This window comes from Manis javanica, chromosome 15, assembly GCF_040802235.1.
Source record: "Manis javanica isolate MJ-LG chromosome 15, MJ_LKY, whole genome shotgun sequence".
Taxonomy (NCBI): domain Eukaryota; kingdom Metazoa; phylum Chordata; class Mammalia; order Pholidota; family Manidae; genus Manis; species Manis javanica.
This window is the reverse complement of record NC_133170.1, coordinates 5,201,708-5,227,955: the sequence shown is the minus strand read 5'-3', so window position 1 is coordinate 5,227,955 and position 26,248 is coordinate 5,201,708. Positions and strand designations below refer to the sequence as shown.

Genomic DNA, 26,248 nt, shown 5'->3' with positions numbered 1-26,248 from the left:
CTCCCTCTACAGAAGTGATAATAGCAAACTGGCCTGTATCCATAAGCATGTATGTACAGCAAATACACACTTCAAGCTCTTCGTGGGAGCACCATAAATAAATGTTTAATTCCCAGATGGAACAGAGTAGAAGGGAAGAGCTGTGAAATGTCAAGAGCGTCAAGGTTAAGGCTAAGCTCTGTTGATTATCAAATACATGACCTTGGTAAGTAACGTTACTGGTGCTCAGTTTCCTCATCTGTTAAATGAAGGATCGCAAGAGAATCCCTCCACCACCACCACTGACAATTTTCTATAAACTTTGATCCTCATTTATTTTAGCCACCTATTTATCCCTCCTTGATGTCACACTTGCCAAGGAACACTCTGGCCTCACATGACATCATCTGTGACATCTAATCCTATGAAGTTCCTAGCCCTGAACAGGCACACTTTTTTCTAGAAACATAACCCTATGCTGATTGTTCATCCCTGAGCTTCAGAAACACACAAACTGATATTTTAGAAATGCGATCTGTAGTTAATGCAAGAAAGCAACATTCAGAGAAAATGAAACTATGAGCACTTGAGATTTAACAAAGGAAATTTCGCCTTTCATGTCCATAGTGTTTACGCCTCACCCAGTTCAGATCACAGTGCGCTTTGATCGGCGCGGCTTGGCACGGCTTCTCCATTCATAGATACGGCATTTGGCTTTGAAGCGAAACAAGGATATGAAAGTGCTACACGCCAGCAAAGCAATTCCACGGTAGCCACTTATAATCACATTTACTTTCAGAACTCTCTGTTGTTCCAGAGAGAGAAGAATTTTAAACAAAAGATAGCAATAAGCAGAAGTATAGGGTACAGTGTGGTGTGCAGAATTGCCAGTAGTTGGAAATACGTCTTATTTTTAAAACCCTTAGAACATATTTTTCTTCATAAAAGTGAACTATTATGTCACAACAAATACTGAATCTTTAAACTTACATTATTGAATTTGCATCCAGCATAGACGTATTCTTCCTTTTCAAAAGAACCTGCAAAATAAGCATTAACATTAGAAAATAAAGGTCAATGTTATCTTTTACTATTGTTTTCAATTAAAGTTCTGACCAACTAAGTTCTGAGACCACGAGATCTTGGCCTGAGCCGTGCACTCGGAATCCTCTAAATTACTCAGCAATTACTGGACAAAAAATAGTGGAGGCATCACTGGCCCCAAATGTACATTTTTTGTGATGCTCTTTGGAACATAAAAAATAGTTAACATAGTAACGTAGACCTCATCATCTTACCTTGCTTCCCACTTTTTCCTTCATTTTCAATCCTTAGTTTTATATGGAAAAACAGGGAGAAAGGACCTTGGTTTTAGACATGTTTTCAACACTTAAGTTGAGTAAGAAGGGATAGACTGTAACAACGTTATAGGCATCTACCTCTCAAATCCCTCTCTGCTGTCCATGTGCACAAACACAAAATCCTAGACGGACATATCCATCTCTCTCCCTGGCTCCCAATATTCTTTTGACTTCAATCTGTGTGCTCTAATACTCAAAAACAATTTCTTTCAAACACTAGGGATTTAATCAGTGCTTCCTAGAGCAATTCACCAAAAAAAAAGAGGAAAAGAAAAAACTGTGAAAGGTTTTAAAAGGATGCTGGTTATCATGGAAATACTGCAGCTTCTGAACTTTCTCTTAATTTCTGCCACAGATACGGCTAGCCATACTGTCCATATGTAAGATTAGAAGTTTATCTTTCTATTTACTTTCATATTCCCTTTTCACATTCTCTTTTTTCTACCCTTTTCATCTTCCCTATGAAAGGAAAGCCTTTTCTAGTTTGCTGATCTCTGAGATTCAACTAAAGAAAAAAATGGGGATAAACGAATAAATAAATCAAGCCTTAGCCAGCCTCGTCCAGGCTATACCTCTTTCCCTGCTGTACGTCGTTCTTCAAATGATAACCTACGTTCCTCAGCAGAGCATATCAACAGTTCTTCCTTCTACTCTGACACCTCTGCTCCAGAACCAAACTCTTACAAATGTCCATGGAAAGTTTGATTTCTTAAGACTGGCATTTCCACTCCTTCCAAAGTGGAAATAAATGAATGAGAACAGTTTTATTTAGCATACTAATAAGATAGGTCATTTCTGCTCTCAGGTCATTACAGGGTATCTTGTTTTCATCTTCCTGGAGATAATGGTCTCCAGAGGAGTGGCCAGATTCAAGGAAAATTCCAGGTTCCCAGACAGGAATGTCGAGGAAAGCAGAATATGACATGAAGTGTCCATCATATTATACTTACTTTGTTGTTCTAGGTCCCCAATCTTCGATTTTAAGTAAAGTCATACTGAAATTCATAACAATTCAACTATTGCACATGTTGGTCTACTTACCAACAGCATCACCATAATCCCAGAAAAAGGAGCCAGATGCTTCTCTCTTCTCTCTGTTCATCTAGGCAGAAAGGATTCAGATGGCTGCGGGAAAAAAGCAAAAATTGTATTTTTAGTTAGAAATACCTAACACCAAACTCTCATAGAACTATTTAGAAAAATGTCGAGTTCTTTCTTAAACATCTTTATCAAATGTCCACTTAGTTTATCTTTCCAGTGATAGGAAACTTAAAAAACATCCTCAAGCAACCTATTTCTGCTCTGAACAGCTCAATTTGAAAATAAAATAAGTGATAGCCATAGTATAACCTCTCAAAAGCCTTCCACTGGAAAAGAGTAGATGTTTTTGTAATTCATAAAGTGCTAACATGATGATTATACCATACTGATTGAAGGTGCACCCCTCCGTCTCTTTGTCTACCACAAACAGAGTAATACCAAAACTGCCAAAGTCATTGGATCTGGGCACCTGGGAGCTGATTTTAAAGTATGACCAGTAAGACTCCAGGGATACGAAGCTTGAGTAATTATCTGGGCAACCTGTTCTGCTGGAAGCTTAACTTCTCAGGAACCTTCTTCCTATCATCCTAAACTCCTGTGCCCTCTTCCTATCATCCCACAATGGAGACAGGGCTCAAGGATTTGATCCTGACCACTTCGCAAGAGAAAGCTGCATCATGAGGGGCAAATTATACAATGTGAGTGATAAAACAACCTTACTTTGGGAGAGGATGCGTTACAGTGGAAATTCCTTAAGGGAAGCATTTTGGTCTCATATAAAATACATTTACTTCATTAAATTTTTCCTATAGAAAATGAAAAGTTAGCAATAGTTCCTCTCTTCTTTCTTGGCAAGAGCAATATACTAACTTAAAATTCAAATAGATCTATGATTCAAGTTAGTCCTTGAAAACTACAGATCTAGTTCTAATTTGAGGGGTCCTTCGGGACTTTACAAATTTTCAAAAATGGCAGCCAATATCTCTAATAATGATGTATATTTTTAGCTGATTTTACTTTCAATTAATGCTGATTAGGAGTTCTGATTTGCTATTATGAATCTTTGATGTAAAACAGAAAGATGAATTATTACTGCTTAATAATCTGCTTGTTTGCTAGACAAAAATCTCTGATTACAGGGAGAAAAATGATAAATTAAATAGAACCTAAATGGATAAGCTTGAGGACCCTTACCTAGCCTTCATATAAAACCTAGGAGAGAATTCTTAAGTCAGAAAACATAGCTGTTTTAAAAATAATAATAGGAAGATGTTTAGGTCAGGACAGCTTGGAACTGGATCAAATGCTCAAATATATCATCGACTAATCTCACTCCCAACTTCTTCCCTTCCTCTCTCTCTCATATATGCACACATGCACACGCTCTGACACACGCATACACACATACAAACACACAGATCAATAACTGCACTGCCAATGGAGCCCCTCTCCTGTCACTGGCCTCGGAGTCACAGACAGATCTGAGAGACACAGGCCCAACCGGAAGGTCCACTGGAACGGGAAGGTGGAATCCCAAGCTCGGTCTCCTGGTGGGATGTTCCTGGAACCGCTGCTGTTCTGGCTGGAAACTGCCTTGCCGGAATGCATCCTCCATGAGTGGGGAGAGGGACCCCATCCAGAGCAGCAGGAACTTTAAGAAACCACTGCCACTAAGGTGGTACCTGACGCTCCCCTGTACAGAACAAGCCAGGGTTAAGCCCTCCTGTTACGTACCTGGTAACGAGGAATTCATTTCAGGAGGCACAGAAAGCTGAAACCCAGACTACTGCTTAAATTCAACAAAACATCCATGGAATTCACTAACAGGAAATATGACTAAAATGTCTGATGCGGTGTTTAAAAAAAAAAAAGGGAAAGCTTACAAACTCCAGTATGTAAAACACATAAAGACTTCTTTTTTCAGAAGCTCAACTGTATAACCACATTTACTTTCCTGAAAGTCAATCAACAAGAATACAAGTCAATGTGATATTGGGCTTCAAAGTGTTAAAATTTGGTATCTAATGCTTTTGTGTGAGTTTTTTTACTATACTCTTTTTGAAGGTTCAATTTTATTAAGAAATGAAATTTAATTAAAGAATTTATGGATATTTATGAAACACCTCTGCAAAATAACAGTTTGAAAAACATTGGCTTAATTCAGATAATAATCTGACCATGAGAATGGAGAATTTTTAATACTATTTCCCCCAGTCACAACTAACTGGTAATTGAAGAACAGATCACATCTCCTTTCTTCCAGTTTGGGATTAGTCCTATGTTTACAGTCAAAACTTATTCCCACAAACTTTCTTAAAGACTGGGTGAGATTAGGCAATCAGCGCTCATCAAGAGCTGGTAAAGGAAAGGGAGAAGTGGATTCAGTTAAAATAACTGCCTGACAGTGGAGATGTCGCATTGCTTCCCCACCACGAGGCCATAGTTCATAGGGCCCACGAGACCAGGTGTACCGGTGGGAAGATGATTAGATCAGCAATGTTCTATTTCTTGAGAGAATGAACTATGAAACACGGAGAAAGCCTGCCACTTATCACAGACACACAAAGGCTGTATAACAATCTAAGTCTCTTGCTGGGGCCAAAGAATCTATTACAGGCTGAGATCCTTTGGGCGCAGGTTGTTAGTGAAACAAAGACGGTCCCGAATGCTCAGCCTTGGTAATGGCACAACACTGGGCTGAAATTTTGCAAACTTTTGCAATCGAATCCTGAATTTCTCCATGAAATCTAGGGCTGTTGTACTTGTTGTTCTTAGATTTTCACAAGATTTCCTTTGTCAGTTCACGCACATCCCTCTGATAAACACCACTCTTAACTAGCTTAAATGGGTTTCTGTTTCTTGCAAGAAAAAGTAACTGATTCAATGGATTATGATCTTTATTACATTCTGCTGTAAAGAAACTTCACTGTGGAGTTCATTTGTTTTTAAGAATTTAAATAGTTGCATAGAATAAATGTCTTCTCTGCTCCTAAAAATAAAAATCCATCCTGTCTCTCATCTTAAATATTGGCCAGTCTATATATGGCCCACTTCTATTATTTTGAGAAGAGCGAACAATTCTAAACAAAGGTTTTCACAAAGAACCAAGCCAAAATTATATAGTCAAAGGCACTAGGCGCCATGTAAAACCAGTGGAAAAGATACCATATTAATCTTGAGTTCAAGGATTTATATTACTTTCTATAAAATATCTAAAATATGAACTGTATAAAAGTCAAACCAGGATGCTTCAAGGAATACACACACACGGATCTTGCTTTTTTTGAAAAATAAAAACAGTTGGCTTCTCAAAAAATTTTGTTGAATTAAAATATGTCAGTAAAAATATATCTGGCTCTCTGGATATTGAATCCTGTATTATTTAGCATTAAAACCCAATGTTAGTCAATCATACATGATTATACAGTAGCACAAGAGAATCTAATATATTTCATGTCTGGAGTATGGGAATTTACTGTTATGTTGTTCATAATATTTTCCAACAAAGCCTAATTTTGTTTTCTACACTTCAGAATATTGATTAGCCTTACTACAACGTAGATGTGTTTTATTACTAATCACACAATTACTTTGTAGCATTTTAGCTCAATGATAACTGTCATATTGTTAGGAAAAATGTAAAACAGGAAGCATCAATTTATTTTAAAAACTTTTTGAGTTCTTACTAAGTACAGGGCATGTATATTTGTGTGTATATATCTCTATATATACACACACATGCACACACACATATGCAGATATACACACACATAGATTCGTACATCAGTACTGAGGTTATGAACAATTCAGAAAATGGAATATAGTTACTTTGAAGAATCTCATAAAAGCCCAATTTCAGCTCCTTTGTAGCTGTGGTAAGTTCATCAAAGCTAGAGAAATTCAACAAAAGAAACAGGCAACTATGCAAATACTTCTACCTCCAGGAATCCCGATATTTGGTTCCAAGAGTTTGCACAGATTTGTTAGCAAATCATCCTCAGGACATCGCCTCCTGCCCACTTTCCTGCATATGTGCCCTCAGCCCCGGGTCCCTCAGATTACATTCATGTTATCCCCTCCCCTTGTGACTTAAAGTGAAGGAAAAAATGGATTTAAATCAAGAATTTTGTTTTTTTAATGAAGGCTAATGGAGCAACTGATGTTCTCAGTATAAGCTTTCTTGTTATTAAATTGGCAGAGATGAGAAGGAGACTTTATTTCTCTTTTTTTATGAGGCATATATTTTGGGGTGTAATATACTATTTCTGCAAATTACCTTGAAACCAATTTCAGAATCTCTGAAGAGCAGACATATTATTTTAGTTTTCTCTCAGATTTACCTAGTGTGAGGTATATTTTATATGAAGTAAAACATGTCAGTACACCATTTTCAAATATAAGAATCAAAATGATGTAGGAAAAAATAGGCTAATAAGGCAAACCTGGACTGGTCTGTCAGTCTCAAATGGCACTGATATAAACTGCTATAAATAGCTATACTGCGCTGATAGAAAATTCTAGTACTCACCTCTTTAAGAACTGGAGTGATCATGACAGCCGGCCCCCAAAGGAGTGCCTTGTTAATTTGATGAGCCTGAGGATCTGATGTAAACTTAGATTTTTACAGTGAAAAACCACTAATCTCATCAAAGTAATGTCTTTGTATGAATCATTGAACTCAGCCACCTCAGGTTTATGGTGACCAGCACCAAGACCAAAAAGATAAAAACAGGGAAAAGTTTAGAGTATAAGCAGTGGTTTAGGAATAAAAATATAATTAGCAAGTGAAGCCCTGGGATCGGTTCTCTTCCCTGAAGAAAAGATAACCGGGCACTAAAGCTAAGGTCAAAACTGTGTCAAGTAATCAGAAGCCTAAGATTTTGTCATTCTTTTTTGCATTCAAGGATGCCCTGTTAATCCCACCTCCTTCACAGAGCTGTCCCTATTTCATTTCACACTGACCTTGCCTTTCTTTGAATTGTTCCTTTATAGCCAAGGCCACACAATCAGAATATAAATACACAATGTCCCATATCATACTCAGTTTCTTTCAAATCTGTGCCGTGATCTTGCTGGTTCTCTGTGCGCAGGGACCATGTTTCAACCTTGGTCTAAATTCCATATCTTCAGACAAGACACAGCTTTTGCCTTCTGCTAATCGATTGAAAGTTTTTCTTTAACTAAATATTCAAATTTGTAAATTATTTCTAATCACAGTCGGGGTGCAGGGGAAACAGATTTGCCTATTTCTTTATCCGCAAAATAATATATAGGCACCCTGAAAATACTTCTACCTTGGGGAATCCTGACATTTGGTTCCAAGAGTTTGCACAGATTTGTTAGCAAATCATCGTCAGGACATCCGTCCTGCCCACTCTCCTGAATATGTGCCCTCAGCCTCTCCTTCAGTAGGAGAGACCAGGCTTCTAGGATCTATGTGGTAGAAGATCAAAGACTAGAACGATTATTAAATGTTATATACTCATGCATCAAACTTCAGACTACTGTACTTCCACTGACATGAGAATGGTAGGAAAGGGTGTACAAATAAGGCGGCAATAAGTATTTAATCCTTAATGCAGAACAGGAAATTGCTGCGAACTCTTCTCCAAATGCCCCAGGGTCTTGTTCCTATAAAAGAAAAACATTTCAATAGACATACTACCTGAAGTGGGAATTTTTTAAGTGTTAATTTTTTTTCTTTATGGGGAGAGGGAGGTTAGAGACAACCTGACCATGTTTTAATATTATTTCTCTCTACTTGAAAGATTTTCACTGTAGTAAGTTACTGAAGAGCTGATTCTCAGTTAAACACATTCCATAAAATTTACATACTGTGATTGGAATATGCATAAAGTTTGCATGCCCAGCTAACAGCACAGTTGCAAATCATTTCTAGATGAAAGATAATTTCTATACTTTCTCCTCAAGAGAGAGGACAAGTTCATAGCCACTTGAGAAAGGAATGATTTCACCCTAGACCATCTACTGAAGGCCTCCTTCTTAGCCCATGCTATAGTATCTGCTTGCTGCCAAAACAAAAACATGAGATTTGGTAGATGACTGAGCTTCTCAAGATGGGTAATAACCATAAGTACCATGTGTGTGTCCTCTGAAGCCTTGTTTTATAGGGGCAAAATCTGCTCACGGGTTATCTTGACTGATGCAATGTGTCTACTTTAAATGTAGTAATCTCTTTTAGAAATTATAAATGATGCATTTTCAAGAACAATTTTAGAAAAACTATTTCTCCAACATGTATGTCTTCTCATTCTCTCACAGTTCTTGATAAAATCAAAAATATGTAAATTTTTAAAAGCCCAATCATATATTTCAATAGCTGTGTTGAAAACAGTTTGACTTTTGATTCATATTTTTGTGATTTATATGTATCTGTATATGTATATATATATATGTATATTTCTAACTTGTGTCTAATTACAGGTCAATACTGAATATAGCTGTTAACCATTTTAAATTAACTCTCACTTGCCTTATTTCCAATTGCACTATGGTTTCGGAGGAAGGGATAAAATGCCCCTAATTGAATCTAATGCAGGCAAAGTTCCTAAGTTGTCTCTTCATTAAACCTGAATCTGTCAGGTCCAATCTGGGGAAAATTTTCTTGACTTTAAAATAGATCCCTTATTTTACTGTAAAACACATACTGAAATATTTCATGTTACACTATTCTTAATGCCAAACATGCTTCACACCACAAAGATATCATTTTCATGCTGTAGAATCTGAGAGTGTAAATATGCTCTTTGAGAAGAATGTATGGAATAAAACAGTGACCCGTGCCTGTCGTCCAGCCTTAACTAAAAGAAACCTGTGGGCTCCGTCATGGTGTAAGCAAGGCGTGTTTTATACAATCCAATCTAAAAATGTTTCTTTTTAAGTGCAGGTCTATCAATTTTCTGTCTCATTATGAGAAAGACAGAACATTCACGGTGCATTTAGCTAATTCAAGAGGTTTAGTGACTAACCACTCAGGGCGGGACAAAAGGCTCCATGATCATTGTGCCTAATGATGCTCTTTCCTCCTTGTCGTAAGTCACAGAATCTTTGCTTCCTGTCATCTACTGAAGGCCTCTGTCTGTCTTCAAATTGTTTTATTCCAGAGAACTTCTTGTTCTCTTAGAAATATACTCTTTAACCCCAAAGCTTCAATCAATGCCAAAGTTTGTAGGTTAAAAAGTCATGAAGAAATAGATCAGGGAGTCATAAGATATGTCGATTGTAATGAAAATGTCAGTTCTCCAAACCTGGAGGTGTGAACTACACTCTGGTGAAGCGGTAAGATCTTTGGTGGAGAAAGACCAGGTCTAGCTCTCTTCCTCTGAGGCTGCTTATATTACACATTTTCCCTTCTGTCAGTTTCTGGTCCAGACAAACTTGAAGCAATACTTCCTTTCCAAAATTTATTTAGCAATTCTTCTTCGAATGTACCTAATCCATCACTTGAAAAACAAATGCAATTCTTACTAAATTTGAAAGTTTACAACAGTTTTCTTTGCAACTTTCCAAAATAAGGCAAACATTGCTCTGCAATTTTTTTCTTGGAAACTGATTGGGATATGGGGAATCTGCCACAATAAAACTTCCAAATTTGTTAACATAGCAGCAAACTCTTTAATAGCTGAATTTTTTCTTTATCACTAGGGCTCAGATAAGAGGAAATATTTTGTTGTGTGTTTGAAATATTTTGTTGGCTTAATTTCACTTCCTCCCTTCAGAGGAGAGGGAGACACTTCCAAGTGCACTTTCTATACCTGCTTCCAAATTGTCCTTACTTTTTCCCCCATTGTCTGCAGACCTCATCACAGGTCACGGAAGAGTTGCGGGTGGGTAGAGGTGAGTGACAGAGGAAATAACTTCTCCAGTTTCAGCAAGACCATGTGCTTTAGTGACATAAAACGAACCAATAATAATAAAAATTGAGAAATATTTGTTTCTCCTGAGATCTGGATAGGTTAAGGGCAAGTCTACATTGGCTAAGTAAAGTACATTGTTCATAATGTCTTGAAAACAACTGGACTGCATTTTATCTTCACAGAAGCAGGTATTGCACCCTCAGATAATATCAACACACATATAGGCCTTAATGTTAATTGTTTAATTTTAAAACTTATAGGTAGAATTTCAAAGAGATTAAATTCTAGTATTTCAGTGATTGCCATGTGCATGTCTCTCCCATGTAAACGGCTATCACGCAACCAGGGATTAGTGTGTGTCCCACACCAACAAATGTTGAATGACTCAAAATAAATGCTTGCTTTTTGGCAGCATTCCAAGAAGCACTGGAGAAAACGTAAGAACCACTTTCTTCAGTATTATTCTAAAGAGATTCCCCCTTCTTTCTTTCAAAAAAAAATACATGATCTTAAAGTGTACGAACAATTCCCAAATATCATGGAGCACAAATATTTTATCAGAAGTATAAATCTGTGTGAACATGAAATGGAGGGAATGAAGAGAATTTTACCAATTATCATATATGAATGACTGTACACATTTTGTGAAAGGGCTGTTAAAAATGAATGCTACACATGCAGCCCCAATTCTCTTACACTAAACGCTTTAATGAGTCATACCATAGTGTAAGCAGCACAGGGTCTCAACCACGACTACATATCAGAAACTTCTGGGAGCTAAAAACAAAACAAAACGAAACAAACAATGCTAAGGCACCATCCTTGATCAATCAAATCAGACTACCTAGGAATGGGACCCGGACTTCAGCATTCTTAAAATTTCCGTGTGATTCTAATATTCAGCTGTAGCTTTTACAGTACTGTTGGAAAATGCCAGTAATTTTCTTTTGATTTACTTCCTTAGTAAAACCTTACATGTACATGAAAAAGAATACTTCTGATATTCAGCACCAATACTATAAGTTTTTGATTTGGCTATTCTTTTGTTTGAATTTAATGTGCATTTTTAACCACTTTTAAACCAAACTTATAAGTCAAAAATTATAAGCATAATGCAATCAGATCTAGTTGAAAGTCCATCCAGAAGTTCCACATAATATAATGTTGAGTATGTTACTCCAGTGACTATAAATGGAGGTAATAATGCTTAACTTCACAGAGTTATAATGTTTAAATGAAAACAATAACTGTATCTATATGAAAGCACCTCTCCCAACAGCCAGCCTAGAACAAGGGGACGGCACAGCTCGTTTCCTTCCTGGGCCTGGTGAACTGCCCACAGCAGCTGCAGCCCCAGATCTGCTTCGCCCTCGTTGGACAGCTTGAATCTCAGTTTTAGCCTTTATTCACCTAGAACTCCACGACTAGTCATTTTGTCTCTTAAGGGCAAAAAAATGAGGAAAAAGGAAAAGCTGAATTGTTAGATTAAACTGGATGATGGCAGCTCTAATAATAAATTCAGTAAACACTTCACGCCTTGTCCAGGTAAATCTTGCTAATGCTTCCACTTAAAACTATTTTTATGCATTTCTGGGAAGTCATTTTCATTGAATTTCATTAAGTTTGGAATCTGGAAGTCATATCATTTTATACCTGAGACATGGAAAGTATTTAGAAATTAATTTTCAACACTGAAAATATTTAGTTTAGTTTAAATGTAGACATTTACTTCTTTTCTTCCTTCTTCTCCGTCTCCTCCTCTTTCATCTTCTTGCCTAAATTCCCTTATGAGTTAAACACAGTTTGCAGTTTCTTGGGTAACCTAAGTGTAAGAGGTACATCCTAAAATCTACAGAAATCAATAGAAATTTTAAGTTCTGAATAAAATAGGATAAACCTCAAATAGTCATAAGTCACCTAACTTTTCTCTGTTGTGCATCAATGACATATGATTCTACTGCTTTGTATTGTTATTTGAAGGTAACTTTTTTTTACTAGTATTAGAGTAACTCATTGGCAGATGTATTTAATTAGATATATTTTTTAAATACATATATTTGGAACATTGTCTATCAAGTCTACTACATGTTTATTTTTTCCTTTTCAGTCAAATCAAGACCTAAGAATTTTTCAGTAGGTACTTCATCAGTTTGGAGCTTTTCTATTGTGTGCCTCAAACAAGTTTCATTAAGTTCCCTGAAATAATAGTTCTAGAAAAATGACTACATTCCAGAACATAAGCTGAAACATATTTTTATCTAACCAAAATAATAAATTCTATCTTGATCCTCATACCTTAAAACAGTATTGCTGAGAATTCACTTTATAAATCAAAGAAGGTGACTCTCTGAGAATCATATAAATTTTGCCCATATTTATGACAAATTATGAAAGTAATAAACCTGAATTGAGATGAAAACCTGTTTTAGACAAACAAGAATACAGTAAATGGGAATACAGCGTTCTACAGCTGAACCCATAATCCTGATTCTACTAACGCAGGCCAGGAGAATCTCTCAACAGACACCCCAGGGAAAAGACAGAAATGTGTAACCCAGCAAACCTCACCTGGAGGAGCTGCCCGACTCACGTGGTCACTGACAGGATGCTTTAGGACCTGGGATTAACTCCAGGAAAGAAGGGATTTGTCTGCCAAGCTTGCACTGTATTGCACTTGGTGTAATGAAGACGCAAGTCCTGACCTGTGCCCCTAACGGTGGGGATCTTACCATTCATATTCCGCCAGGCTTACAAACAGCTCCAGTCAGACCAAAGTAAGATAAAGGCAGTATGAGTGTACATACTCACTAAAAACGGTAGAGTTCATTAACAAAGGCTTCATACATTACAAAATTGTCCCCAAATTTTTTTCTCTAATACTAATCTGAAATCAAGAGTTTAGCTTTGGCTGTCTTAACTCCTGTTTTTATGCCTCTCCTGAGGCCATTCTGCTCTGCTTTGTGCTGCTGCAGAAGGGCGTTAAAAATACTTGTAAAATCAATGAGAACACTTAATAAAAATTAAAAATTAGCAAGACAAGATTTTAAAAGAGGAAGATTATTTACTAGTCCTTGAAAACATCAAGAAAATATGATAAAAGGTAACATCTGTTATGAAGGGATATTTTCATGATAATTTGTGGATATTAAAACAACATATTTCAAGATTTATAAGCTACTCACTAGAAAGTAGATTTTGCTTGTAGCCAAACACAGAACGTGTATCATTATGATATCCCAGATACCCTTAGAATCAGGGTATAATGTTTTCTCATGATAAAGGGAGTCAAATGAATTTCCTGGTTTCCCAGTGCATACATATACAAGTTATGGTCACACTGCACTGTAGTTTATTAAGTGTGCAATAGCATTATGTCTAAAAAGCAGTGTACACAGCTTGACTTAAAAATACCTTATTGCTAAAAAATGCTAAGCATCATCTGAGTTTTCAGCAAGTTGTGACATTTTTGCTGGTGGACAATCTTGCCTCAATGTCAGTGGCCGCTGACTGATCAGGGTGGCAGCTGCTGAAGGCCAGGGAGGCTGCGCCAATTTCTTAAAAGACAACAGTGAAGTTTTGCCAAATCATCAGACTCCTGCTTTCACGAACAACTCTCTGGGTGTGATGCCGCATGACAGCATTTTATCCACAGTAGGACTTCTTTGAAAATTGGAGTTCATCCTCTCAAAACTTGCCCCTATCAACGAAGTCAATGTAATATCCTAAATCTTGTCGTCATGACCATCTCCACAACATCTTTGTCAGGAGTAGATTCCATCTCAAGAACCCACTTTCTTTGCTCACCTGTAAGAAGCGACTCCTCATCCATTCAGGTTTCTGAATAGATGCAGTTGAAGCATCCTCAGAACCCACTTGTGATTTTTGTTCTCTTGCTGTTTCCACCACATCTGCAGTGACTTCCTCCCCCGGGGTCTTGAACCCCTCAAAGTCACCCCTGAGGTTTCGAATCAATTTCTCCCAAGCTCTTTTCATGCTGATATTTTGACTTCCTCCCATTAATCACTAATGTTCTTAATGGCATCTAATGAATAGTGATTTGTTTCCAGAAGGTTTTCGTTTTACTTTGCCCAGATCCATCAGAGGACTTACTATGACAGCTCCAGTATTAGGAAATGTATTTCTTAAATAATAAGACTTGAAAGTGGAAGTGACCCCTTGATCCATGGGCTGCAGAATGGATATTGGGCGGCGGGCATGAAAATAACGTTCATCTCATTGTCCATCTCCGTCAGAGCTCCTGGGTGACCAGGTGCATCGTCAGTGAGCAGTACTGTTTTGAAAGGAATCTTTTTTCTGAGCAGTAGGTCTCAAAGATAGACTTGTAATATTCAGTTAACCACATTGTGAACAGATGTGCTGTGATCCAGGCTTTGTTGTTCCATTTGCGGAGAAGAGCAAGAACAGATTTAGCATATTTCTGACGGGCCCTGAGATTTTGGGGAAGGTAAATAGGCAATGACTTCAACTTAAAGTCACCAGCTGCATTAGCCCCTACCAGGAGAGTCAACATGTCCGCTGAAGCTCTGAAGCCAGGCCCTGACTTCTCTCTAGCTGTGGAATCCTAGATGGAAGCTTCTTCCAACAGAAGGCTGTTTCATCTACTTTGAAACTATCGCTTGGTGCGGCCACGTTCAGTAATGATCTCAGCTGATCTTCTGGGTGACTCGCTGCAGCTTCTCCATCAGCACCTGCTGCTTCCCCTGCACTTTTCTGTTACGGAGACGCCTTCTTCCCTTAAACCTCATGAACCGTCCTCTGCTGGCTTCCAACTTTTCTCTGCAGCCTCGTCCCTTCTCTCAGCCTTCATAGAATTGAATACAATTGGGGCCTTGCTCTAAATTACGCTTTGGCTTAAGGGAACGTTGTGGCTGGTTTGATTTTTCTCTCCAGACCACACAAACTTTCTCCACATCAGCAATTTGGCCGTCCTGCTTTGTATCGTTCGTGTGATCACTGGAGCAGCACTTCTCATTTTCTTCATGAAGTTCTCCTTTGCCTTCACAACTTGGGCAACTATTTGTTGCAAGAGGCCTAGCCTTCGCCCTGTTTTGGCCTTCAACATGCCTTCCTCACTAAGCTTAATCATTTCTAGCTTTTAATTTAAAATGAGAGACGTGTGACTCTTCCTTGAACACTTGGGTAGGGTTGTTAATTGGCCTAATTTCATTATTGTTTTGTCTCAGGAAATAGGGAGGCCCAAGGATGGGGAGAGAGATGGGGAACATCGGGTCTGTGGAGTGGTCAGCACACACGCAATGTTCATGGATTATGTTCACCATCTTACGTAGGCAAGGTCTGTGGTGCCCGCCCCCGGAAGACAAAATCACAATAGTCACATCAAAGACCACTGATCACAGATCTCCACTACAAATATAACAATAATGGAGAAGTTTGAAATATTGGTAGAATTACTAAAATGCAACACAGAGACACAAAGTGAGCAAATGTTGGAAAACTGACCCCAACAGACCTTTTCTAAGCAGGGTTGCCACAAACCTTCAATATGTGAAAAACACTATACAGCAAAATGCAACAAAATAAAGTGCCATAAAACGAGGTGTGCTTGTAATAACAACCTACTAAACAGAAGGTCCTAAGACATGAAGGTCTTTCTTGTCATCTATTCTTAATAGTTTTCCAAAGTACCATGGGTATCAAAGACCAGAGTGAATGTGTCATGTGCTGTAGGCTGTGCATTGTGGGGGTAAAAGTTGCAACACCTGGTCAGACAGTTGCCTTTCCAGACCTCCTTGACCTCTGCAGTGGACGAGGCCAGGGGGAGGTTTGGCTACAGGGGATGTACATCCCCAGGTGGTGCCGCCAGGAAAGGTGCCGCCCTGGACATGTCCCAGCATTGGAACAGCAGCGTCAGCATTCCCAGATCCTCTCATCTGTGTGTCTCCTTTGTACACAGATCCAGAGATGCCCAGAGTTAAATCAGGTCTTTCAAAACTCATCCAGTACATGTCACAAAAGTTTGGCTCAGAGAAAGTCCAGTTTAAGGCAGCTCTTTGTATAGCAGCTTTAATGGGGTTCCTGTGCAGAGACACACTGTGTGAATTACCCTAGCCTCGTTTTCCTGTAGCTTCTAAGCATATCCCTTGCAATCATTCATGTTAGCTTTTACAGCTTTTTAAAATGCATTTTGTTTGACATGGCAGCAAGGGTAGAAGGAATCCAATGCAATTCCGATCCAGAGTCTGCTGTCTTGAAGGGTCTGCCTCTCCTTTGGATCTTCAAAGCTGAGACAGTAATACCACTTTAAAGCTGTCTTCATGATATATTGCGGATACATAAGATTAGAAATACTAAGAGGCCCTGGTCTCCCCAGAAAGGGGACAGAATCATGTCCACTTAAAGCATTTTAGTTTCTACCATAAACTTTTTGTTCCCAACCTGTTATTACTTTGAAGAGAACATGTTCCTAAAGAGATGCTGAGCCTCTTGACATTTAATTTCCAAATGTACAGCTTGAGAATAAGCCTAATGAAACTTTTAATGACTTTTGATACATAAAGCACAGCAGAGTCACCTGACCTTGGCCATCGGTTAGGGCTTGAACTCAACTACATAGTGAGCACAGTTCATGTTAAAGCCATTTGTGGCACATGTGAAACACTGACACGGGAATCTAGACACCGTGTCATGATCCCCTCGCCCTCCCCTGCCCCCCGTAAATGAAGGCAGCAGTCTCATCATATTCTCCCGTTCCTGCGCGAACATTTTAAGCACCAACTATATCATAATAGAGCTGGTCTGCTCAGCCACAAAGAAAAAATATATAACAACTGTAGATAATTACCCACTGGAATGCAGTGGGTAATTACAGGACTCCTGTACTTTAACCAGAATATAACTTCTAATTATCTCAAAAGCCTAAGTTTATACAATCAGAAACGGTTACCAATCAAAGAGATTACACAAAATGTTAAAACCTTAGATGTTGAACTGTAAAAGAATTTTAAGATTGGTTAAAAATAGCACAAGGAATAAGAATATTTATCTGATGCTGTATCAGGTCTTCAGTCTGCAGGCTCGGTATCTTGGTAACACTCACTCTGACTGCATGCAGGCATCTCCAATACTTTTTACAATAGTCTATTTTAGAAAGAATGCGTCTGAGAGCTTAACTGGCCTTGTTTCTTTCTTTCATGTCCCAAATTGCTATTAACAGTCTCTTTCTTCTCTGATTCACACTCTTTCTTTTTTGCAAATTCCCACATGGTAATAGACTTGTTCTTTAAAAGAATATAAACCAGAAATAAGGTAACTACTCGGCATCGTTTGTAAAAGGATGAACCCCATCAGGGTAACAAAAAAGAGGATTCTCTTAGCTAATTCTGGGTTCATACCGTGGAGCAATGAAGATGAAGGAAAATTTTGACAGTCACCATCACCTATATTAATTGCTTATTGGTAGTATTGGGCAAAGGATTTGGAGTTAAATTTATATCCTCCCGACTGCTTGTAACGGATACAGCAGTAGCTATTTTTGTCCACCAGTGGACATCACTCACTGCTTAACATACAATATGTTGAATCCTTAATTTTTGGATTTTGTATTCAGGTCTCCATTTTATCTTCAAAGAAGGCTCACAGGGCCAGAGAAGGACTGAGGTAGGACTGGGAGCCAGTGTCCCACTGCGGCCTGTCCTCTGGCGACCTGCCTTCCCACGCGAGCGCTTCCCTCCCCCTGTGCGTGAAGGGGCACAGGCGCCCTGGTGCTCAAACTAGTGTATGTGATTCCACAGACTCCCCGACCTTTTGCTTCTCATTATTCTTCCTCATCCTTTGCTTCAAGAACACAAATCGCAAATGAAGTCTCAATAATGCCCTGGAATCCCACCGCACTTCTGCCACCGATTCACTCGCCACTCCCTGACGCGGCTGTGGCACACCTTCTCCTCTCTTTTAAGTGTGACTTTTTTTTTAAGGAAGAATGACTGGAATCCAGAAAGATCTAGGAGTCAAATTACAGGGCATAATGGTTTGGGTTACCAGACCCAGCAAAGTCTACCGCCTGTTCACAGCGCATGAGGGTGTTAGTGAACAAATAACTTAGTTTATGGTATTTTCAGTGTGGTGGAGACAACTTAAAACAGAGGAGGAATGAACATCGCTTACAGATCTCAGACATAATTTTAATTTTTAAAATTTCTAATTTTTTCCCTCAGAGCTCACATCTAATCTGTCAACCAGTCCTGCCACTGCTGTCTTCAAAATGTACGCACCCTCTGACCATGATTCCTTTGCTGCCGTGCCGCTGTCCAGGCCACTACTGTCTCCTGCTCAGGCTGTCACAACAGCTTCTTAAATGGACGAGACACCTCCCCTTCCATGTGGGCTCAGAGGTGGATTCACCTGGGAGCTAAAGAATCTTGTTTCACGGTCCCTTCGGTGTAACCCATTCATACGTCCGTGCTGCCTGAAATTCTAGTTGTAATTTTTAATGATTTTTTTAAGAGACAGCTGCCCAAATTGTATAAAGCTTCATAAAACCTGGACTCCTCTCTGCCTCCACACTGCTTCTCTGCCTTCCTAGAAGCCACAAGAGGACCCTTTTGCAACCCCTGATTAGACACCTCCCGTGGTCTCCCACGTCACTCAGAGTAGAAGTCAACCACCTTACAGTTGGTCCATGAGGCCATTTGTGACCCCACCTCTATACCCCCTGACGTCTTCCTCTGCAAATGTCCCTGGGTTACTCTGCTGTAGTGACGCCGGCCTCCGTGCTGTTCCTGCAAAATGCCAGGCATACTCATCTTCAGGCTCTTGGTCCTGGTCTTCCTTAGGTATCAGCCTCTCACCTCTGTTATCAGTCACCACCTTCCCTGACCACCTTTATTTCAACTCCAAACATTATGGTCCCACATTTCCTACCCCACTGCACTGGGCAGAATGCTTGTGTGTCCCCCAAATTCAGATGTTAAAACCTGAACCCCACAGTGATGGTATTAGGAGGTGAAGGGGACCGTTGGGAAGTGATCAGTCACAGGGGTAGAGCCCTCTTGAATGGGACCAGTGCCCTTATATGAAGAGGCCAGAGAGCTAGCTACATCTCTTTCTGCCGTGTGAAGATACAGCTGGAAGTCTGTGGCCTGGAAGACAGCCCTCACCCTACCAACCCTGCTGGCATATTGATCTTGAACTTCCAGCCTCCACATTGTGGGAAATTAATTTCTGTTGCTTATATGCTGCCCAATCTGTGGGATTTGTTATAGCAGCCCAAACACACTAACACACCTACTTTCCAAGTTAGGTTTTCTCTTAACAGTTACTGTTACCCACCATACAACACATTTTCCTTATTTATCTTATTTAAAATTAAAAATTATTAAAAATTACAACTAGAATTTCAGGCAGCTTAGATGTATGAATGCATCACACAAAAGGGACCATGAAACAAGATTCTTTAGCTTCTCGGTGTATCTCCCACCAAGATGTCAGCTCCGTGAAGGTGAGAATTTTTCTAACTGTATCCCGAATGCCTCCGGACAGAGTCACTGCTCCTTAAATACGTGTTTGCTGGAATAAGGAAAGAAAAGATTACCTCTCGTCAGAGTCCCAGTGAAGGCTTCACAGAGAAGTTGAGATGGAGGCTGCATACTGATCAGCTCACAGAATGCGGGCAGAGATGAGGAAAAATGGAAAGAAAAGCCTGAGCAAAGTGCAGAGACAACAAATTGGGCTGCATGTGCAGAAAAACGACTGCTGGGTAACAGGGGTTGACTAGTCTTCACTCTGTCTTCAGGCCACATGATTCTGTTTGCAAGCGTCTCTGGGGAGTGGGACCTGAGCAGCACCCCCAAGGCTCTCTCTGCATCTCCCCCACACCATTCCCCCTCCCTGGAACAGTGCTGCCCTCGCCCACATCCTCCTCCTCTCAGCTCAGCCCTCCTGTTGGCCAGTCCTCGTCTTCACCACCAGCTCTGTTGGCACGCTCTCCTGGGCTGCCCCGGCCTTGAGTCCAGCTGATATGGATGCAGCGCCCTTCGTCCAGGCACTCACTGACCCAGGCTTTCTCTGTCACTGCCACACAGCTGCTTGCGTGTCGCCCACCTCCCCAGCTGTTGTCTCCCACGGCTGTGCACGGAGGAGGCACAGACATGCCAGAGTGAGACTGAGCAGTGACCCGGGTGGCAGACAGGATGCTGCCACCAGGAGGCAGTGGTCCGGCCCTGCAGGGTGCAGGGATGGAAGCCAGCGCCACGAGGACACAGGGGAGGGAAGTGCTCTCACCCTCCGTGGTGTGCTGCAGAGCTGATACATGACAAATGGGTGGACGTTTCACCTTCTCACCAGGGGAAAAATACTAAAACTAAATCAGGACTTACAGTCCAGCTCCCCTCATGATCAAGGACGTTTCTCAAAGTCCACGCACATCCGGAGACCCCGTTCTGCCGTCTGTGGTTGTCTTGCCTGGTAACAATCCCCTGGAACCCAGACCTACAAAGGATGAGTCAGTCAAATTAAATCATGCAGCTCACCTAATATGATACAGAAATCTTTACAGCTAAGCCTTACTGCATTCTGAATCACGCAAATAAAAATTAGGAGGCAGGAAAATTAAAAACTTAACCAGGAACAGCTGACCCTTAAACACAGGTTCGAACTCTATGGGTCCATTTATGTGGACGGTTTCCAGTAAACACAGCACAGTACTGTAAATGTATTTTCTCTTTTGCATGATTTTCTTGATGACATTTTCTTTTTCCTAGCTTACTTTATTGTAAGAATAAGTATATAATACATTTAACATACAAAATATGTGTTAATCACATGTGTTGTTGGTAAGGCTTCTGGTCAATGGTAGGCTCTTAGTAGCTAAGATTTGGGGGAGTCAAAAGTTGTGCATGGATTTTTGACTGCATGGGGTTTGGTACGTCTGACCTGTGTTCAAGGGCCAACTGTACATAGTGAAAGTATATACTGGGTTCATCAAGAACAGAAATAGAACCCCACACTCCTGTCTTGGGCTCCTCCAGCCACAAAATCTTGAAAGAAAACATATTTTCAATTGTTCTTTTATAATTTCAGCTATTCTTCTATACACATAAATCTATATCAATATAATAGAATTCCAATTTGACTGCGATTAAGAAACTAAAGCAGATAGATTAATGATTCAAATGTTTGCAAAACTTAAAAAATCTCTAAGAATACACAGAGAGCTATTTTTAAAATTTGAGTTGAGAAGGGCCTTTTGAAATAGAATACTAAAAGGCAGAAACCTCAAAGAAGAAAAAAATTTAGCTCTAAAAATAGTCTTAACTATGCAGCAAAAGACACAATCAACAGGCTACAAGACAAAGAGTCTAGGAAACATATTTGGAATCACATACAGAAAAGAATTATTATTTTACAAATCAATAATCAAAAGATGATCTCCCCAGTAGGAAAATGGCAAATATATACTGAGTTTTCACAAAGAAACAGTAGCAAAAAAGACTGTAAAAAAGGTACTTAAACTCCCTCACTCATAATAAAAAAACGGAGATCACTAAAAGAAGATGCTTCTCATTTTTTGGTTGCCCTGTGTTGGTGAATGCACAGACACACCTATTTTGTAAGGGTATAAATTGGTACAAACATTTTCAGGGCATTAGTACAATATGCATAAAAAATTGGGATGTGCATTTTTATTTTTCTGGGTTTTTTTGTTATTTAATGATGTTTATTTTATTTTATTTTATTTTTTGTTGAAGTATAGTTGACATACAATCTTATATCGGTTTCACAGATACAACACAGTGATTCCACAGTTACCCATATTATTAAATTCTCATCACCAATACTGCAGTTACCATCTGTCAACAGAGGAAGATGTTCCGAATGATTGGCTATATTCTCCACGCTGTACTATCCCCACGGCCAGCTTATATTACGATTGAGAATTTTTGTGCCCCTTTATCCCCCTCACTTTATCCCATCCCCCCACCCCAACCCTTCCCCCATGGTAACCACCAGTTACTTCTCAGTGTCTATGCATTTTTAGATGTAACCATTCTACTTAAGACCTTACATGGAAATAATGAGACAGGTAAGTATAACACTAAGTACTATCCTGTTTTCTGCAGCAATGTTTATAATATTAAGATATTGGAAACAAGAAAGTATTTATCCTTAGGGGCTGGTTAAACTAATTTATTTACATAGGAACAGTGGAATATCACATAACTATTTATAAAGATGTGATAATTTTATGTAAATTAACATAAAAAGATACATGCAATCTTTTATAGTTTTTAAAAGGCTTAAAACAGAATATTTTGTATTTCCCATTGATGTCAATATATGGTTACATGTATTTAAGTGTCTGAAGGTTATATACAGTAAAATGATAAAACTTATATTTTGGGGCTAAAAGAAGAACTGTCATTTTTTATTTCTTATAAGTCAATAATACATACATTTTTTTGCAATTTTGTACTACCTTCATAGTCAGCAAAGGCTTGAAGATATTTCCGTTGTGTGAAAGAGAAAAAAAGTGAGGTATTTCTGTTCACCTAAGAAATACATCTGTCATTCTTCAATGTATATGAACATGATTTCCCAATCATGTTTATCTGTAACAACATTATCTACAGTTTTGCCATAATTATTAAAATATGCTTTTTCAGGGTATATTATGCTATGTATAAATATGTCCTTTTAATTTCTCACCAATTTTGTGGGACTTCAATGATTTCTTAAAAAGTCATTATTATCCAGGCCAATGTTCTAACTGCTCAGGAGGTCACACAGCGGGAGAAGCTACACATGGTTTTTTTGAACTAAACTCAGGCGTCACCAGCTCACTCAAGCCATATGATTGTGCTGATTTAGCAAATACTCAACACAATACAGAAGGAAGCTTCATCTGTTCTTCTTCAAGGTGCTCACCTTGCCAATAGCTGGCGTGACTCCTTCAGGCTATTGACCCAGATCTATCTCCCGTCCGAGCTCATAGGGCTTCTCAGTACTCTGCCGTTCATCTTTCGTCAGAAAGGGATCCTGACAAATTCCCAAGAACACTGTAATTGACCATAGTTCGAAAATGGATATTTAAATGTTAACTTCCCAAAAATTTTTGAAATAACAACCTCTAATAGTTATATAAACAATATCTTTGGTATTGGATACATTAAAATGTTCCTACCTAGTAAGTATGGTTACAAATATAAGAACTGTCTATGTCTATTGATTTTTAGTGTTGCGAATTGTGGACTCAAGTGATATTAATTTAGCAATGTAATCGGTTGCCTTTCATTAAAATCTCTAATTTTCTTCACTAGAGAAGTTACGTAAGTCTAATATTGAAGCTAGTTTGGCAAATATATAGTGCTACAAAAAGTCTTGGTAAGCCGACTAATTTTATGGGGAACCAAGTTATTCTTCCACAAAATGAAGCACTATAGTTGGGAAATTCTTAAAGTCACTGTGCCTCTTAAAAGCCAAGTCTTAAAATGATTCAAGGGAAAAAACAGTCTCTGATTCCATATTGTTTTTTCCACAAACATGTGTTGATTCAATAACAAATCTGTTTCCCTTGCTAAATTTTGTGCTATTATATTTATATTAAAATATTTTTCTTCATACATTCTTGTTAAATAATATAGTTGGGTAAGAAAGATATAGTTGTTAATTTATAACAAGCCAGTCTTAAAAAGAAAGACTCTGTCCATAAACCTCTAGCATCATTAAATCATGTAGGAGTTATAAAACAAAGTGGAATTTTCTATCATTACATTAAGATAATAGAAATAAAAATTATTTTATAAGATTTAAAATCTCATCTGCAGTAAGACAAACATTTCATTGTGAATGAACTTTTAGTAACATTCAGGCTACTAGAAGTTATTATGGAGATGACTTTTCTTTTTATATATTATAAATGTATTAAATGACAGATAATGTTATGCCCCAACATGGAGAAAAGATTTATCAACTTAAGAATCATCGCATTAATTCAATAACTATATTATTGTTTGTCTAGGATTTCTGTGGCCAAGTCTTAAGCCTTAACAGGGTCATCTGTGGAAAACATTGTTCCTTCTGTCTATAAGCCAGTTCTCTTTTCACTGAGCACTGAATTTTTTAAAGTGTTACTGAATTCCTTCATTACTTGGAGACATTTCTGTATCACTGAATAATATGAAACTTGCTTATAATGTATTATCCTTTAATAAAATATAACAGTTTTCATTAAATGTTATATAAAATTTTATTCCTCAAAAACACAACAGTGCTGGAAATTCTTTTTGCTACACTAATTGTAATATATAGTTTTAGAAATACTTAGAAAATATGAATTTAAACATTTTATGTTTGATCATCAAAAGAAATTTACCAAAATAGCGATATAATGTGTTCCATCATTTTTCAACTCCTTAGTGTTCTGAGCAGACCAGCAAAGTTAACTTCCTCATATGTGAAGCCCATCCACTGTCCCTGTCGGCAGTATCACCGGGCTGAGAATCCTGTACAAAGGAGCTATGGAGACACAGCCTTGAAACGTTAGAAAACAAATATGGTCCAAGAACTGTAAGTAGCTAATAAGTGACTGTATATAATCAGAAGTTTAAATATTGGTGTGAGTTTCAGGTTACCCAGTACGTAAAGAGAATGAAAATGATCGTTCATTGGAAACTGAGAAAATTATACACAAATTGGTGCCAAGTCCATGCATGGCCTATAATATGTGTCTGTGTAAATATGTACACTACAGTATGATCATTGCACCGTCTAACTTCCTTGACCCTCTCTATTCCCGCTAAATTGCCTGGAGTACACTTACATGAGGAATATCATGCCATCTTAAACCATTCTTTTCAACGCATCTGTGTTACTATAGCCCCACCGAGAAAGCTGAAATTCTGGAGACCAGTACAGAGGCACAGAGGGATGTCCGACAGCTTGTGAAAAAAAAAAGCATTAAATCCAAAAATGTTAAGTGTTCACAAGCGTGGGTCTTCAGGACTGGATGACATAATGTGTTGGTCGGCAAGCAGCTTAAACTTCCCATGTTGTGTTGAGCATCTAACAGCGACCCAAGGAACAATGATGAAAACCTCCTCTGAGAGTCTAACTCAAGCCGCGAATTCCTTCCTAAAGCATATCCTGCAAAGGCAGTTCTTTCATTTTATGAGTGGGGGACTGTGCTCCCCAACGTCCTTTCCTCCCCCCAGCATACTCCATTCCAGGAGGAAGTATGTACGTGTAAAGGCCCCCAAACCAAGAGACTTGAGGGCATTATCTCCGTTCTGCCTCTTAATATCTGTGACATTAAGAAATTACCTAACTTTTTATAGCCAGAGTTTCTACATTTTTAAAATGGGGTAAATAGTAATGTCCATTTCATTCATTTGCAAGTATTTATTAGGAACCCACTGCCTGTTTTGGACCCAAGGTCTCTGCCTCTGAAAGCTGAAATTCTAATAGAAGGAAACACAATAAACATGTGAACAAAGTAGCATAATTTTAAAACCTAGAGTGTGTGGGGGTGGGAGTCCAAGGCATGGCTAGGGAAACGCTGTGCAGGGACACGTGAGTAAGTCAGCCAGGTAGAGGGCAGCAGGCTCGGCAGGCGGAGGGGCCGGAGGCCGCCGGGGCTTAAAGTGCCAGGGAGAGGAAGATGGTGCGGCTGCAAACAGCGAGCCCGAGAGAGGGGCGTGCAGGCCCGGGGGCGGGCAGAGGGCCACCGGGGGCCCTGACAGAGACCCGGAAACCTTTTCGTTGTCTTTTTTCCAATGTTGTATTATGGAAATCATCAAACATGTATAAAAGTAGAGACTGCAGTATGATAAACCTCCAGACTACAGAACAATAAACTAATCAAAATCAACAATCACCATCTGCCACACACCTTTATCTTTTCTGTTTTTCTTCTTTTCTTTCTTTTTTTAGGGGGAGGGGGGTGTTAAGCAAAATTTTAAACAAAATTAATCACAGTCCTTTCATAGCCACAAGTACTCATCCAGATTTCCCTAA

General features: G+C 38.9%; 2 long non-coding RNA genes across 2 annotated transcripts in view; both read right to left on the bottom strand.

The window, feature by feature from the left end:
- The window catches only part of LOC118970433 (uncharacterized), a 32,827-nt gene extending 24,180 nt beyond the window's left edge, over nt 1-8,647 (bottom strand). Inside the window, exons 1-3 of the long non-coding RNA XR_005058373.2 lie at nt 6,910-8,647; nt 2,382-2,465; nt 970-1,019 (exon numbers count right to left, since the gene is read on the bottom strand). This is a non-coding gene — a long non-coding RNA (uncharacterized lncRNA). The remainder of the gene's footprint in view (nt 1-969; nt 1,020-2,381; nt 2,466-6,909) is intronic.
- Nucleotides 8,648-20,200: 11,553 nt separating this feature from the next.
- LOC108398421 (uncharacterized) lies at nt 20,201-24,782 on the bottom strand. Its single transcript, XR_001853414.3, has 3 exons — nt 24,609-24,782; nt 23,162-23,272; nt 20,201-20,725 (listed from the first exon to the last, which is right to left on the bottom strand). It is a non-coding gene; the product is annotated as an uncharacterized lncRNA (long non-coding RNA).
- Between the last annotated feature and the right edge of the window lie 1,466 nt (nt 24,783-26,248).